Below are 15,494 nucleotides of genomic sequence, written 5' to 3'. Positions count from 1 at the left end.
GACACAAAATCCAAAAACTGTTAAGTGGATATCCCGGCCATTTGGAGCATTCATCTCTGATACAAGCCGGGTATAACATATTACACACTGAAATGACGTATTCCTGAAAAAATTGTCATTTTCATCTTCCAACATGAGCTGCGTATTAATTTCTGGAAAATTAATTAAAGTAACACTTGGGGGTTAAATATGCTCACTGTACAGCTAAAACCTGCTTCCGATGGTGTCCGAGGCATCCAGTGTCAGTAACAAACACTTAAAGAGGACCTTTCATCAGATTGGGCACGGGCAGTTTTATATACTGCTGGAAAGCTGACAGTGCGCTGAATTCCCCGATCTGTGCCCGGTGTAAAGCGCTATCGGTCCCGGTACCGTAGCGCTTTAGTGTCAGAAGGGCGTTTCTGACAGTTAGCCAGGGACGCCCTTCTGCCCAGCAGCGCCTATCGTGCTGTACAGTGTGAGCGGGGAGGAACTCCCCCCTCCCGCTCCTGATAACATTCGTCTATGGACAAGCTGTGTGAGCAGAGGGAGGGGGCGATCCTCCCCGCTCACACAGTACAGCGTGATAGGCGCTGCTGGGCAGAAGGGCGTCCCTGGCTAAGTGTCAGAAACGCCCTTCTGACACTAAAGTGCTACAGTACCGGGACCGATAGCGCTTTACACCGAGCACAGATCGGGAAAGCCGACATTGCGCTGAATTCAGCGCACTGTCAGCTTTCCAGCAGTATATAGAACTGCCTGTGCCCGATCTGATGAAAGGTCCTCTTTAAGGTGCTGCGGCCACTATTGATCACGGTATCTTAAGGGTTAAACAGAGAGGATCAGTGCTATCACTGTCCCTACTGTTGCAACTGGAGTCTTGTTCGCAGATACAGCTGAGCTCCCACTGTGATCGTACGAGTTCTGATTCTGAGCCCGCTTAATCACCATCACGTATGTGTATGTGGAGATGTGGTAACTATTCACATTCTCACTCATACCTGTACGTGAGAATAAATGAAAGGGTTAAAGTAAAATAAATAAATCTAAAAAAACAGTGAATGTAAATTCCTTCTTATACATATTCCTTCTTTATACGATGACTTCAGGTTGAAAATCCACTTAAAATCTGCTCCTCCACAGCGTGAATTCTCTGATGTCTAACAAGAACTGATTTCTGAGCAAAACATTTCCCACATTCTGAGCATGAATATGTCTTCTCCCCAGTGTGAGTTCTTTGATGTTTAACAAGTTCTGTTTTAGAGATAAAACATTTCCCACATTGTGGGCATGAATTTGGCTTCTCTCGTGTGTGAATCTTTTGATGTTTAACAAGATTTGATTTCCGTGTAAAATATTTCCCACACTCTGAGCATGAATATGGCTTCTCCCCTGTGTGAATTCTCTGATGTCTGACAAGATCTGATTTCCGAATAAAACATTTCCCACATTCTGGGCATGAATATGTCTTCTCCCCAGTGTGAGTTCTTTGATGTTTAACAAGTTCTGTTTTAGAGATAAAACATTTCCCACATTCTGGGCATGAATTTGGCTTCTCTCCTGTGTGAATTCTTTGATGATTAACAAGGTTTGATTTATAGGTAAAACTTTTCTTACATTCTGGGCATGAATATGTCTTCTCCCCAGTGTGAGTTCTTTGATGTTTAACAAGTTCTGTTTTAGAGATAAAACATTTCCCACATTCTGGGCATGAATATGGCTTCTCCCCTGTGTGAATTCTTTGATGCTTAACAAGGTCTGATTTAAAAGTAAAACATTTTCCACATTGTAGGCACGAATATGGCTTCTCCCCTGTGTGAATTCTTTGATGCTTAACAAGTTCTGTTTTAGAGATAAAACATTTCCCACATTGTGGGCATGAAAATGGTTTCTCTCCTGTGTGAATCTTTTGATGTTCAACAAGATGTGATTTCCGAGCAAAACATTTCCCACACTCTGAGCATGAATATGGCTTCTCCCCTGTGTGAATTCTCTGATGTCTGACAAGATCTGATTTCCGAATAAAACATTTCCCACATTCTGGGCATGAATTTGGCTTCTCTCCTGTGTGAATTCTTTGATGCTTAACAAGGTCTGATTTAAAAGTAAAACATTTTCCACATTCTGGGCATGAATATGGCTTCTCCCCTGTGTGAATTATTTGATGCTTAGTAAGTTCTGTTTTAAAGATAAAACTTTTCCCACATTGTGGACATGAATATGGCTTCTCCCCTGTGTGAATTATTTGATGCTTAAAAAGGTCTGATTTATAAGTAAAACATTTTCCACATTCTGGGCATGAATATAGCTTCTCCCCTGTGTGAGTTCGCTGATGTATAACATCCCTTCTGAAGTTTTCATTTTGCTTAACAGGTTGTGATGAATTAGGAGAAAGATCTTTCTCCTGAGGGATTGGGAATATATCTGGGATAATGACATGCTCTTCATATGGATCTTGTGTGATACCATGATCCTCTGCTTTATAATCTGTAGATATCAGATGTCCCTCTGAGCTCCTGGTACAGTCATCTGACAAGAAGAAAACTGATGTTACTATTATTGAATAACATAACCTTATAAGTATATTCCCCACTGAGCTGCCACTGCCTGAGATGCTTCAGACCTTGTGAAGAAGTGATGTCAGCGGCACAGGCAGCAAACGACGGCAGCGCGGCCTACTTCATTAGTATTCACTGTGCTGAGACGGAGATCGTCACTCCATAAGGAGAGAACCACCATTTAGGTGTGTGGAGTCTTATTAAGCCATGAGCGCTCCACTGTGCAAAGGAACATGGGAAGAATATGCAAATCTGACTTCCATGATGTAATTAGGTTGCCAGTGCCTCAAGTATGCACACCTAAGCCTCTCACCTCTGCAAGATCAGTCCTCACTGCGCCAAGTTGATGAGATGCAAATACATAGAAACAGCTGTCCTTGGCTGAGAAGATGTATCTGGTATAATCCCAACATCATTGCAAACAAAGGCCTCTGAGAAGGTCGGCATAATGTTAAAGGGAGCGCCCTCTATAGGTTTGTTTGAATGAGACCCTGTCTTTCTAATTCATCATGGAAGATAGACTTGCACATTCTCAGTCAACGCCCTGACACACCTATTGGTGTTTCTTACTTGAGACACTGGCATCCTAATTACATCATGGAAGTCAGATTTGCATATTGTTCCTATGAGACGGAGGTCAGTGATAGTGACTAGTAATGAAGCGGGGCAGGAGACGCCACCACTACTCTAGGTCACTGTAGAGGTGAACACAATCCATGGCTGCTTAAATATGGCCACTTATGTGGAATAATACTGTAGGATGCCATAAATCTTACTGTATTACACCCCATACACACAATAGAATCCAAACCACATCTGCTGGATTTCCCAACCTGAACTCACCGCGGATCTGCTGTCCCATACAGTATGTAGTAGGGTCTGTGGAGTCACAAGGAAGCAGGGACTCCTAGCGTCATAGATCACTAAGATACGGGGAGTCCTGGTGTGTGGACAGAGTTCAGGCTGGGAAATGTGACTGATGTACAGACCAGATTTTCTAGTCCAGATTCCATAGTGTGATTGGGGTCTAAGGTGAGCTTTACACAGTGACATTTGTAGAACCTGCTTCAGGAATTCAGAAGAATGGAGGATTATATAGATAATCTGTTTTCCCTTAGTCCAAACAGCAGCACAACACGTGGGGTATTCCTGTCCCTGTGTGCTGTTAGGACAGGTGAACGTTTTAATTAAACTAACAGATTCCCCTATAAGAGGCCGGAGAGACCTCCCCCCTTCCCCCCCGTGTTAGTTATAACGTATAATAACAATATATACAAGTAAACAATAAAGTATAACGGCAAACAAATATATATAATCATACAAAGAATAGATGGGAGGGAGCCTTGTGCTGCTGTTTGGACTAAGGGAAAACAGATTATCTACATAATCCTCCATTCCCCCTACGTCCAACAGCAGCACAAGATTGGGGAACTAGCGAGTATAATCCCCTAGGGAGGGACCTCTTGGCATGTAGATGATAAGACCGAATGGCCAAATGCAACTGCCTCTGAACTGCGTCAGTCCAATCTATAATGTCTTGCAAACGTTAAGTGGGAAATCCAAGTGGCTGCTGAGCAAATTTGGTCAAAGGAGAGAGAACGTCTATCGGAACGTTGATACTGCCCTAGTGGAATGGGCACGTACAAACTCAGGGACTGGTGTTAACCAACAGATTCTACGATCTCCTGAAAGAAGAAGTTCAGTCCAGATAAATTCGGAGGGCCCTTACCAGGTCTAAAGAATATAACCTCTCCTCCTCCTCAGAAGTGGGGGAGGGGGAAAAAAGATGGTACAAATATGACCTGAATAATGTTCTGAAAGGAAGGAACCTTTGACAAGAACCCACGAACAAATCTAAGTTGGACTCTATCAGGAAAGAAGGATAGGTATTGCTCTTAGGTGGCCAAGGCCTGGAGCTCACTAATTCTTTTGGCTGAGGTTATAGCCAGCAAGTAGGATACCTTATAGGAAAGGTACTTCAAATCCACTTCCCGTAGAGGTTCAAATGGAGGATCGCATAATCCCTGAAGGACCGAAGTCAAGTCCCATTGTGGAATAGGGGTGTGCGCCTGAGGGCCGAGCATAGAGGCCCCTTTTAGAAACTGCATAACCAGAGGATTCTGTGATAATCGTGTCCCCAGTAGAGTGGAGAGAGCAGAGACATGTATTTTTAAGGCTGCTGTCCAGACGATTCTGTAAAAACTCCAAGACTGACTCTATAGCAGAGATCTTAAACTGCTTGACCACTTTGAAAGATACATCCAATCCTGTGGTAGCTCCAGTTGGTGGACTCCACTCTTGAACAGGCTAGTGTCCTCTGGACAGCCTGGGATAATCCTTTGTTTCCGCATATGGAGTAGTCAACCTCCAGGCAGTGAGGCTGAAATTGTTCAAGTCCTGGCAGAACTGATTGTTTAGTGTTACCAGGTTCTGAATCGGTGGAAGCCTCCAGTATGTCCCTTGACTCATTTAGAATGAGGTAAACCATGCCCTTTTTGGCCAGAACGGCATGATCACAATTGCCGAGGTCTGGTCCTGACTGACTTTTGCCAATACCTTCAGTATCATGAGGATTGGAGGGAAGATGTAGGCCAGTCTGAACCTCCAAGGTATTGACAGGGAATCTACCGCCAAGAAGTTGTCCTCCTGGTAGAGGGAACAAAACCTCTTCAGCTTGGTGTTGTATTCGGTGGCCATCAGATCTACCTCGGGGAAACCCCACATCCCGGTGAGATGAAGGAAGACGTCCTGATTGAGGGACCACTCACCTGATGTCATGAGGCTTCTGCTCAGCCGATCCGACAGAACATTCAGGCGTCCCTTTACATGAACTGCTGTCAAATGAGATAAGTTCCTTTCCGCCCAGGAGAAGATCTGGTTCGTTACTTGGAGAAGGGAGGGAGATCTGGGTCCCCCACTTGTCCACACACAGGACAGAAAAAAAACACAGGGGGGAGGTCTCTCCAGCTTCTTATAAGATAAGATAAGATAATCCTTTAATAGTCCCACATTGGGGAAATTTCAGCGTGTTACAGCAGCATAGTAATACAGATACAGGATAATACAGAGTAATATATTACAGACGCAGACACAGATAAGCTGAGAAGAGAAGATATACTAGGAGTCCATAGCAGCTAAGGAAAAACGGAAGAGAAAGAGGAAGACCTCACAGTCATCATCTTAATCATTAGTTCTCTGTGCGGAGTGATCTTCGTTTGGTCTGATGTACATTATACAGCCTGGTCGCGGTTGGAAGGAAGGACCTGCGATAGCGCTCCTTCTCACACTTGGGGTGAAGCAGGCGGTCGCTTACAGTGCTGCCAAGTCCCATCAGGGTCCCATACATGGGGTGGGATTTGTTCTCCCGCATGGAGGTCACCACAGACAGTATCCTTCTGTCACCCACCACCTGTACTGGGTCCAAGAGGCTCCCCAGGACAGAGCTGGCCCTCCTGATCAGCCTGTCAAGTCTATTTCTGTCCCTGGTTGATATACTGCTTCCCCAGCAGGCCACACCGAAAAAGATGGCTGAGGCAACCACAGACTTGAAGAAGGCCCTAAGAAGTGTCCTCCGGACTCCGAAGGCCCTCAGCCTCCTGAGCAGGTAGAGTCTGCTGTGGCCCTTTCTGTGCAGCGCCTCCAGGTGATCAGCCCAGTCTAGTTTATTGTTGAGGAGCACGCCCAGGTACTTATAGGTCCTGACTATCTCAATACATGTTCCTTGGATCTCCACCGGGGTCGGAGCACCTCTCCGTTTACTAAAGTCCACCACCATCTCCTTGGTCTTCCCAGCATTAATCCTGAGCTGGTTCTGCTGGCACCATTCAACAAAATCCCGGTTTAAGTCTCTGTATTCCCTATCGTCGCCATCAGTGATAAGGCCGACTATAGCAGAGTCATCGGAGTACTTCTGTAAGTAACAGCTGGATGAGTTGTGCCTGAAGTCAGCAGTGTACAGTGTGAAGAGGAATGGGGCAAGAACTGTACCTTGTGGTGCCCCCGTACTACAGATCACAGTGTCAGACACACAGTCCTGGGCTCTCACATACTGAGGGCGGTTTGTCAGGTAGTCTAGGATCCAGTTGGACAGGTGATTGTCCACACCACCAAGGTTCAGCTTCTCCCTCAGTAGCCCTGGCTGAATGGTGTTGAAAGCACTAGAGAAATCAAAGAACATTATTCTCACAGTGTTCCCGGGTTTCTCCAGGTGAGAGAGAGCTCTATGAAGAAGGTGGATGATGGCATCATCTATCCCAATGCCTGGCCGGTAGGCAAACTGGAGGGGGTCCAGAGCGGAGCTCACTAGGGGGCGTAGGTGTGTCAGGACCAATCTCTCTAGGACCTTCATCATGTGTGATGTCAGTGCTACTGGTCGGTAGTCATTGTAGCCCATCGGGTTGGGTTTCTTTGGGACTGGTACCACGCAAGATGTTTTCCACAGTTGAGGTACTACTCCCAGCTTCAAGCTCATATTGTACATGTGCGTAATAATGCCACCCAGCTGGTCACTGCACATTTTAAGAACTCTTGCGCTTATACCATCAGGTCCCCCCGCTTTGTTTGCTCTAATATTCTTCATTTCCTTACACACCTGAGACTCCTGCAGGATCAGATAGTCAGATTGCAGTTGACCGCAGTTCGGTGGGGGTTGGGTCTTGGTGTGTGAGGAGAGGGGGGTAGGCTGACATGCTGGTGGAGGGAGCATTTGCTTGGAGTCGAATCTATTGAAGAATAGATTAAGCTCGTTAAGCCACTTCCTGTCCCCTACTGTTCGGTGCCCTGTCTTTTCCTTGTGTCCTGAAATTGCCTTAAGGCTGTCCCACACCTCAGAGATTCTACCCTCCCCCATCTGTAGCTCCATCTTCCGCCTGTTAATCTCAGAGTTGATCCATGGTTTGTTATTGGAGAAACACCTCACCTTTCTAGTTGGTACCGTGCTGTCCACACAGAAATTAATGTAGTCCGTTATGCAATGTGTGAGTCCCTCAATGTCCTCTGGAAATGAGTCTTGAAACACTTCCCATAAAGTTATATCAAAGCAGTCCCTTAGAGACTCGGCGCTTACCTCTGACCAAATCTTCACTGTACGGGTAACTGCCGGTTCTCTGCGCACCAGTGGAGTGTATGTGGGTCGAAGATGTACCAGGTTGTGGTCTGATCTGCCTAGGGGTGGTAGGGCAGATGAGTTATATGCATCCCTCACATTAGCAAAGAGCAAGTCCAGTGTTTTGTTGTCTCTTGTATGGCAGGTTACATACTGTGTGAAGCCTGGTAGAGTGGATGCTGAGACATGGTTGAAGTCTCCAGACACTAGGAGCAGGGCATGGGGGTGAGATGATTGCAGATCGCTCACAACCGCATGGAGGACCTCACAGGCAGCGTCAGCTTTAGCAGAGGGGGGGACATATGCAGCTAGTACGATAACATGTGATAGTTCCCTTGGCAGGTAAAAAGGTCTCATGCTCACGGCTAGCAGTTCAATATCCTTTCCACACAATTGTTTCTTAACTACAATATGTCCTGGATTACACCATCTCTTATTGACAAATATTGCAATCCCTCCGCCTATTCGCTTACCGCTCTCCAGTGTTCTGTCCGCCCGAAGAAGTTTGAAGCCCTCCACGGAGGCAAGTATGTCCGGAGTGATTTCAGTAAGCCAAGTCTCTGTAAACAGCATCATACTGCACTCACGAAACTCCTGTTGATGTCTGGTCAGTGCTGTCAGTTCATCCATCTTATTCACAATTGATCTCACATTCCCCATAATGATGGACGGGATCACGTGCTTTTTGCATTTTTTTCCTTCGCGTCTCAGTATGCCGGCTCGTTTTCCGCGTTTTCTAAGTTTCCTTATTAGTTCGTGGGGGATGGTAAGAGCATGCTTGTCCTTTAGCTTGTCCTGCAGCATGCTTCTAAGGTGTAATAGTGTCTCCTTAGTGTAAACCAGTCTTCCTTGTCTGTGTGGAGGCATGCTTCAGACAAAAAGGCTCAAAAAGGATTTCTTTATAAGAGTTTCTGCATCAAATTCCAGCCCATGGTAAGTTCTTATACTAATACTACTTATAGTAATAGAAAAAAAGTGAAGAAAAAAGGACGGGATAGAGAAAGATCAGTTTAGTTTTCAGCAGCTGTAAACACATGCAGCCACACACTAGGCAGGCGCAAGAAAAAAAATCTGTTAGATTAATTAAAATTTCCACCTGTCTTAACAGCACACAGGGGCAGGAATAACCCAATTGTGTGCTGCTGTTGGACGTAGGCGAAATAATTTTTCCACTTTACCAAATCAGCCCCCGAATCTCCATCAGATTCCTTACTGGCCAGGCCGGATTTTCCACCTCCCATTTATTTCCATAGAGCTCTGAGGTGGAATCTGCCTGAAGATCGAGCAGGAGGATTATTTTTCCGCTACCTGAAATAATCTGCTATATAATTCTGGTAAACTCTTTCCCTTCACGAGGACTGACAGCCGGTGAGGAAGAAATTTGCCTCATTCACATTGATGTCCAGTCCATATTCCTGCTGTCCGTTCTATTCTATACTACATATATTACCCCCTATAGCGGTATCACATTTATATTCAGGTATTATTAGTATTTTACCTGAATCGGGGAACAACAAATAGTCTAAACAATGTCTGAATAGAATCAGTGACCCTTCTGTGCTTTATATAGTGGTGACTCCTCACCTGGGCGGGTCCCTGTAGGAATGTCCTCCTCACACTCCTCATCACCACTCACATAGGGCTCTTCCTGTATTCTCATAGATATAGCATTCATGTCGCTCACATCTTTATCCTGATGGAAAATCTGGGAAACAAATAATGTAAAAGTCACCGGACAAATGGGGAAGTCACAGAGAATGTTCTAGATCATTAATCCGCATGAAGATGAAAGATGTCCTGACAGTAGCTGCAGGTCTGTGAGAAGCCGGATAAACATATTAGATGGCGGCTCAATGACACCGCCCATGTATATAACCATATAATACTGCTGGATACAACAAGACTGACCACAAGGACTTCACAGCCCGTCTACACATCATAGGGAATATCTCCATCTACCTGATCATCATCCTGTGGAAGAAGAGGACTGGGACATCTCTCCGGTGTTGTCCTCTTACTGGATCTACCTGTAGGAAACACAGACAGGGACTGAATTCATTCTGTACATACAAATAATGGAAGTCCATGTGTATATAGTCATGTCTATTACCTGCTGATGTGAGGGGCTGCTGGTCCTCCATCATCACCTCCTTGTACAGATCCTTGTGTCCTTCTAAATACTCCCACTCCTCCATGGAGAAATAGACAGCGACATCCTGACACCTTATAGGAACCTGACAACACAATGATACAGTCATCACCCCGACCCCTCCAGTTACTGTATAATGTCCCAGCATTCCCAGCAGTGTCACCTCTCCAGTCAGCAGCTCCAGCATCTTGTTGGTGAGTTCTAGGATCTTCTGTCCATTGATCTCCTCCTGTATCAGGGGGTGAGGTGGAGGCCCCGGGAATGGGCTCAGGGTTCCTCTCCATCCATCAAATACAAGGGTCTGACAGCGCCCACTAGAGGGCTTCTTCACTACTGTGTAATCCTGGTTATGGGGAGACACATTAATAAATCTCACTACATACATGTCCAGAGTCCATCACCTCTCCAGTCATATCATCTGTTATTACTATAGATAAGAATGATGTCATGATGACATCATCAGAATCTCTCACCTCTCCAGTAAGCTGGTAGATGATCTCTAGGGTGAGATTTAATAGACTTTCCGCCATCTTGTTCCTGTCTCTTTCCATCCTTGATGGATCAATCAGGAATATTCTCTTATATAGAAGATACAGAGAGGATTCTATATTGTAGGAACCTGAATGGAGAGAAGATGAGACAATGTAATCCCTACACGGAATCCCATGGAATAAATAGAAGAGTTGAGTCCCATTATTATCACCACCTCCTACTTCTGACGTCGGCAGCGTGTAGCTCAGGAAGGGAGTGACTTGTTGTGGGCCGGCTTGGTGGGTATATAAGGTGTGTGATAGGCTGAACAGAATCTCATTGGGAGTATTTGACCAGCCTCAAGCGTACTGGCTGAGGGGTGTTCAGTGCTGCCCGGGGTGTTGCAACACAAATTGGATGTGGAAGAACCAAAACCTGATGCCGAACAGCCCAGGAGGCTCCAGCAGCTCTAGTAGAATGAGCCGTGCTACCCACTAGGACATTATAGTGTGTGGGGGTCACTGAATGTATGAGAAGGGCTGAGAGCGAGCACTTACCTCCTTGGGTACAGCAGCCTTCTGCTCACAGGACCTGAGATGATGTCACCTGTGTGGGAGGAGTCACAGAATCACATGACCAGATATTAGAGGTCACTGCAGAGCTGTGTGTGTGACGTGTATGTAGCAGAGCTGTGTGTGTGATGTGTATGTAGCAGAGCTGTGTGTGTGTGATGTGTATGTAGCAGAGCTGTGTGTGTGATGTGTATGTAGCAGAGCTGTGTGTGTGACGTGTATGTAGCAGAGCTGTGTGTGTGATGTGTATGTAGCAGAGCTGTGTGTGTGATGTGTATGTAGCAGAGCTGTGTGTGTGTGATGTGTATGTAGCAGAGCTGTGTGTGTGATGTGTATGTAGCAGAGCTGTGTGTGTGACGTGTATGTAGCAGAGCTGTGTGTGTGATGTGTATGTAGCAGAGCTGTGTGTGTGATGTGTATGTAGCAGAGCTGTGTGTGTGTGATGTGTATGTAGCAGAGCTGTGTGTGTGTGATGTGTATGTAGCAGAGCTGTGTGTGTGATGTGTATGTAGCAGAGCTGTGTGTGTGTGATGTGTATGTAGCAGAGCTGTGTGTGTGTGATGTGTATGTAGCAGAGCTGTGTGTGTGATGTGTATGTAGCAGAGCTGTGTGTGACGTGTATGTAGCAGAGCTGTGTGTGATGTGTATGTAGCAGAGCTGTGTGTGTGATGTGTATGTAGCAAAGTATACAAATTATTGATGCACTGGTATCATACCCCTGCCTTACTTCATTCTCTCAACCCAAGTATTTCTCCCCACTGTTGGCGTTGTGGGGTGGGGGTTGGCACCTTGTATCACATTTTCTGGGAATGCCCGGGGATTCTCCCTTTCTGGTTGGAGGTTAAGTCCCTTACGGACGCTTTGTTTATTTGTGGGGTTCCGCTAGATCCTCTTACATACCTCCTGAATCTTCCACCTATACATCTTGGCAAACAGTCTTCTAAATTGTTTCGGTACTTATTTGTTATCCTACTACATTCTAGCCTCATCGCGGTACGGAGGCTCTGTGGTGACTATGACGACTGAGGAGGCTCTGTGGTGACTATGACGACTGATTTTGGGTTATTAGAGGTGACCATAGCGACCAATCAGCTTGCTGCTTTCACTTTCCCTCATGAGTATTATCTGTAATCTGGTTGCCTTGGGCAACAGGTGGGAATATGTGTAAGTCTTGCACTGACTCACACGCGTTCACTCCCTGCGGAGGGGGGGGGGGGTTGTACTTATTCGTGCCCAGAATGGAATGAAATGAAGATATGGGATTTACCTGGTACGGAGGAGGCCGCCGTACAGCTTTTCCAGAGGAAAGGGTCATTGCCGTTAGAGAGGAGATGCGGCAACAGTCATCAAATGAACTTGAGATTTAACACCTCCGGCGCCCGGTGGATTTGTGCTGAGACCAAGTGCCGTACAAGTTACGGGTTGAGGTTGGGTAATTGGTTCGAGGGATCCCGCCTTACTTTCGTCACGATCCTCCGTTTCATCTACTGCTGGTGTAAGGAGCTGACGTCAGTTGCCTGGTGCGAGGAACAACTACTGTTGATTGGAACAACTACATGAGGCAGGCATGTGCGGTGGAACTAGCGAGCCGTTCTGTAAACCAGGTAGGCGGCGCAAATAAGGTAGTCGAGGTCGACGAGAGCGTCTTCACAAAGAGGAAAAACAACGATGGCAGAGCACTACCTCAGCAATGGGTGTTTGGTGGAATATGCAGGGAGACGAAAGAGTGTTTCCTGGAATTGGTGCCGGACAGAAGTGCCTCTACCCTGACACTGTTTACTGGTGACAATCGCTACGCACTGGCCGCCACAGCTAACACCCGTCACGCACGGATAACGAATAAACATAACGAAGTATTGGAATGTAGTAGGATAACGAATAAATACCATTGTTTCTTTGTTTATGCACTGCAGCTAAGGCGCTTATTGCGTATCTCTCCTCCTTCCTGCCTGGACCTCATTGCCTAGGTAAAAGACGTGCGCAGTTTGGAGAATCTGACGGCCTCACTTAACCACACCATTGAGGCTTTCCAGGCTATATGGTCACCCTGGGATGTGTATTGTACTTTGACCACCCCCTTTTTCTTCTTCCCCCCTCTTTCATATTCATGGTTTTGGTTTTTGTGCTCTGTATGCTTTGCTGTTTTGTATATTTCAAAACATTTTTCAATAAAAATTACAGTTTAAAAAAAAAATATGAACTTCAGGTCTGAGGAAAGGTGTCCTCGGCCCGAAACATTGCTTATTGATCATGTACTGAAGCTCTATGATTTTGTGAAGTTACAGTGCGGCTTCTTGTCATACATGGAGTCTGATATCCTACTAATATTATAAGTGTGAAAGTTTGTGTGTTTGGATGTTTGTGAGTTTGGATGTTTGTGAGTTCGGATGTTTGTTCCTCAATCACGCTAAAACGCCTGGACGGATTTGCGTGCAATTTTCCACAAACATAGTTTTCCCTTAGGATTGAGTCACAGGCTACTTTTGGTGCCACTAAACAACATGGCTTCCTTGCAGGAGACTCACAAAAGCAGGACTCCTAGCCCCAGCTATAGACACTGCCTGGCATTTCCTGCCTCAACCTGCCTGCACACTCCTTACTGTCACCTCAGGAGTAGCCCTCACTCTACTCACTCACATTTACATATAGCTTTCCACTATATAACACATCACATTGTCTGTATCACGACATACACAATACAACACATCACATTGTCTGACACAATACAACACATCACATTGTCTGACACAATACAACACATCACATTGTCTGTATCACGACATACACAATACAACACATCACATTGTCTGACACAATACAACACATCACATTGTCTGACACAATACAACACATCACATTGTCTGTATCACGACATACACAATACAACACATCACATTGCCTGTATCACGACATACACAATACAACACATCACATTGTCTGTATCACGACATACACAATACAACACATCACATTGTCTGTATCACGACATACACAATACAACACATCACATTGTCTGTATCACAACATACACAATACAACACATCACATTGTCTGTAGCACTACATACACAATACAACACATCACATTGTCTGTATCACGACATACACACTACAACACATCACATTGTCTGTATCACGACATACACACTACAACACATCACATTGTCTGTATCACGACATACACAATACAACACATCACATTGTCTGTATCACGACATACACAATACAACACATCACATTGTCTGTATCACGACATACACAATATAACACATCACATTGTCTGTATCACGACATACACAATACAACACATCACATTGTCTGTATCACGACATACACAATACAACACATCACATTGTCTGTATCACGACATACACAATACAACACATCACATTGTCTGTATCACGACATACACAATACAACACATCACATTGTCTGTATCACGACATACACAATACAACACATCACATTGTCTGTATCACGACATACACAATACAACACATCACATTGTCTGTAGCACTACATACACAATACAACACATCACATTGTCTGTATCACGACATACACACTACAACACATCACATTGTCTGTATCACGACATACACACTACAACACATCACATTGTCTGTATCACGACATACACAATACAACACATCACATTGTCTGTATCACGACATACACAATACAACACATCACATTGTCTGTATCACGACATACACAATACAACACATCACATTGTCTGTATCACGACATACACAATACAACACATCACATTGTCTGTATCACTACATACACAATACAACACATCACATTGTCTGTATCACGACATACACAATACAACACATCACATTGTCTGTATCACGACATACACAATACAACACATCACATTGTCTGTATCACGACATACACAATACAACACATCACATTGTCTGTATCACGACATACACAATACAACACATCACATTGTCTGTATCACTACATACACAATACAACACATCACATTGTCTGTATCACGACATACACAATACACACATCACATTGTCTGTATCACGACATACACAATACACCACATCACATTGTCTGTATCACGACATCCTACTAATATTATAAGTGTGAAAGTTTGTGTGTTTGGATGTTTGTGAGTTTGGATGTTTGTTCCTCAATCACGCTAAAACGCCTGGACGAATTTGCGTGCAATTTTCCACAAACATAGTTTTCCCTTAGGATTGAGTCACAGGCTACTTTTGGTGCCACTAAACAACATGGCTTCCTAGCAGGAGACTCACAAAAGCAGGACTCCTAGCCCCAGCTATAGACTCACACACACTGCCTGGCATTTCCTACCTCAACCTGCATGCACACTCCTTACTGTCACCTCAGGAGTAGCCCTCACTCTACTCACTCACATTTACATATAGCTTTCCAATAACACATCACATTGTCTGTATCATTACATACACAATACAACACATCACATTGTCTGTATCACTACATACACAATACAACACATCACATTGTATCACTACATACACAATATAACACATCACATCTCATTTGCTAGCCCACCAAACTTTTTAAAGCACTTTTACAGTTTCACACGTCTGTGTCTGCCCAATTCTCAAATCACCGCAGACGAAGTCGCGGGTAAAAGCTAGTGTTGTAATA

The 15,494-nt window shown here is 44.9% G+C and overlaps 1 pseudogene; it reads right to left on the bottom strand.

The window, feature by feature from the left end:
- Nucleotides 1–1,054: 1,054 nt before the first annotated feature.
- LOC142191135 (uncharacterized) overlaps nt 1,055–15,494 on the bottom strand; it is a 91,888-nt pseudogene continuing 77,448 nt past the window's right edge.

This window comes from Leptodactylus fuscus, chromosome 1 (assembly GCF_031893055.1).
Source record: "Leptodactylus fuscus isolate aLepFus1 chromosome 1, aLepFus1.hap2, whole genome shotgun sequence".
In the NCBI taxonomy this organism is placed as follows: Eukaryota; Metazoa; Chordata; class Amphibia; order Anura; family Leptodactylidae; genus Leptodactylus; species Leptodactylus fuscus.
The sequence above is the reverse complement of the archived record's forward strand: the minus strand, read 5'-3'. Positions and strand labels throughout refer to the sequence as shown.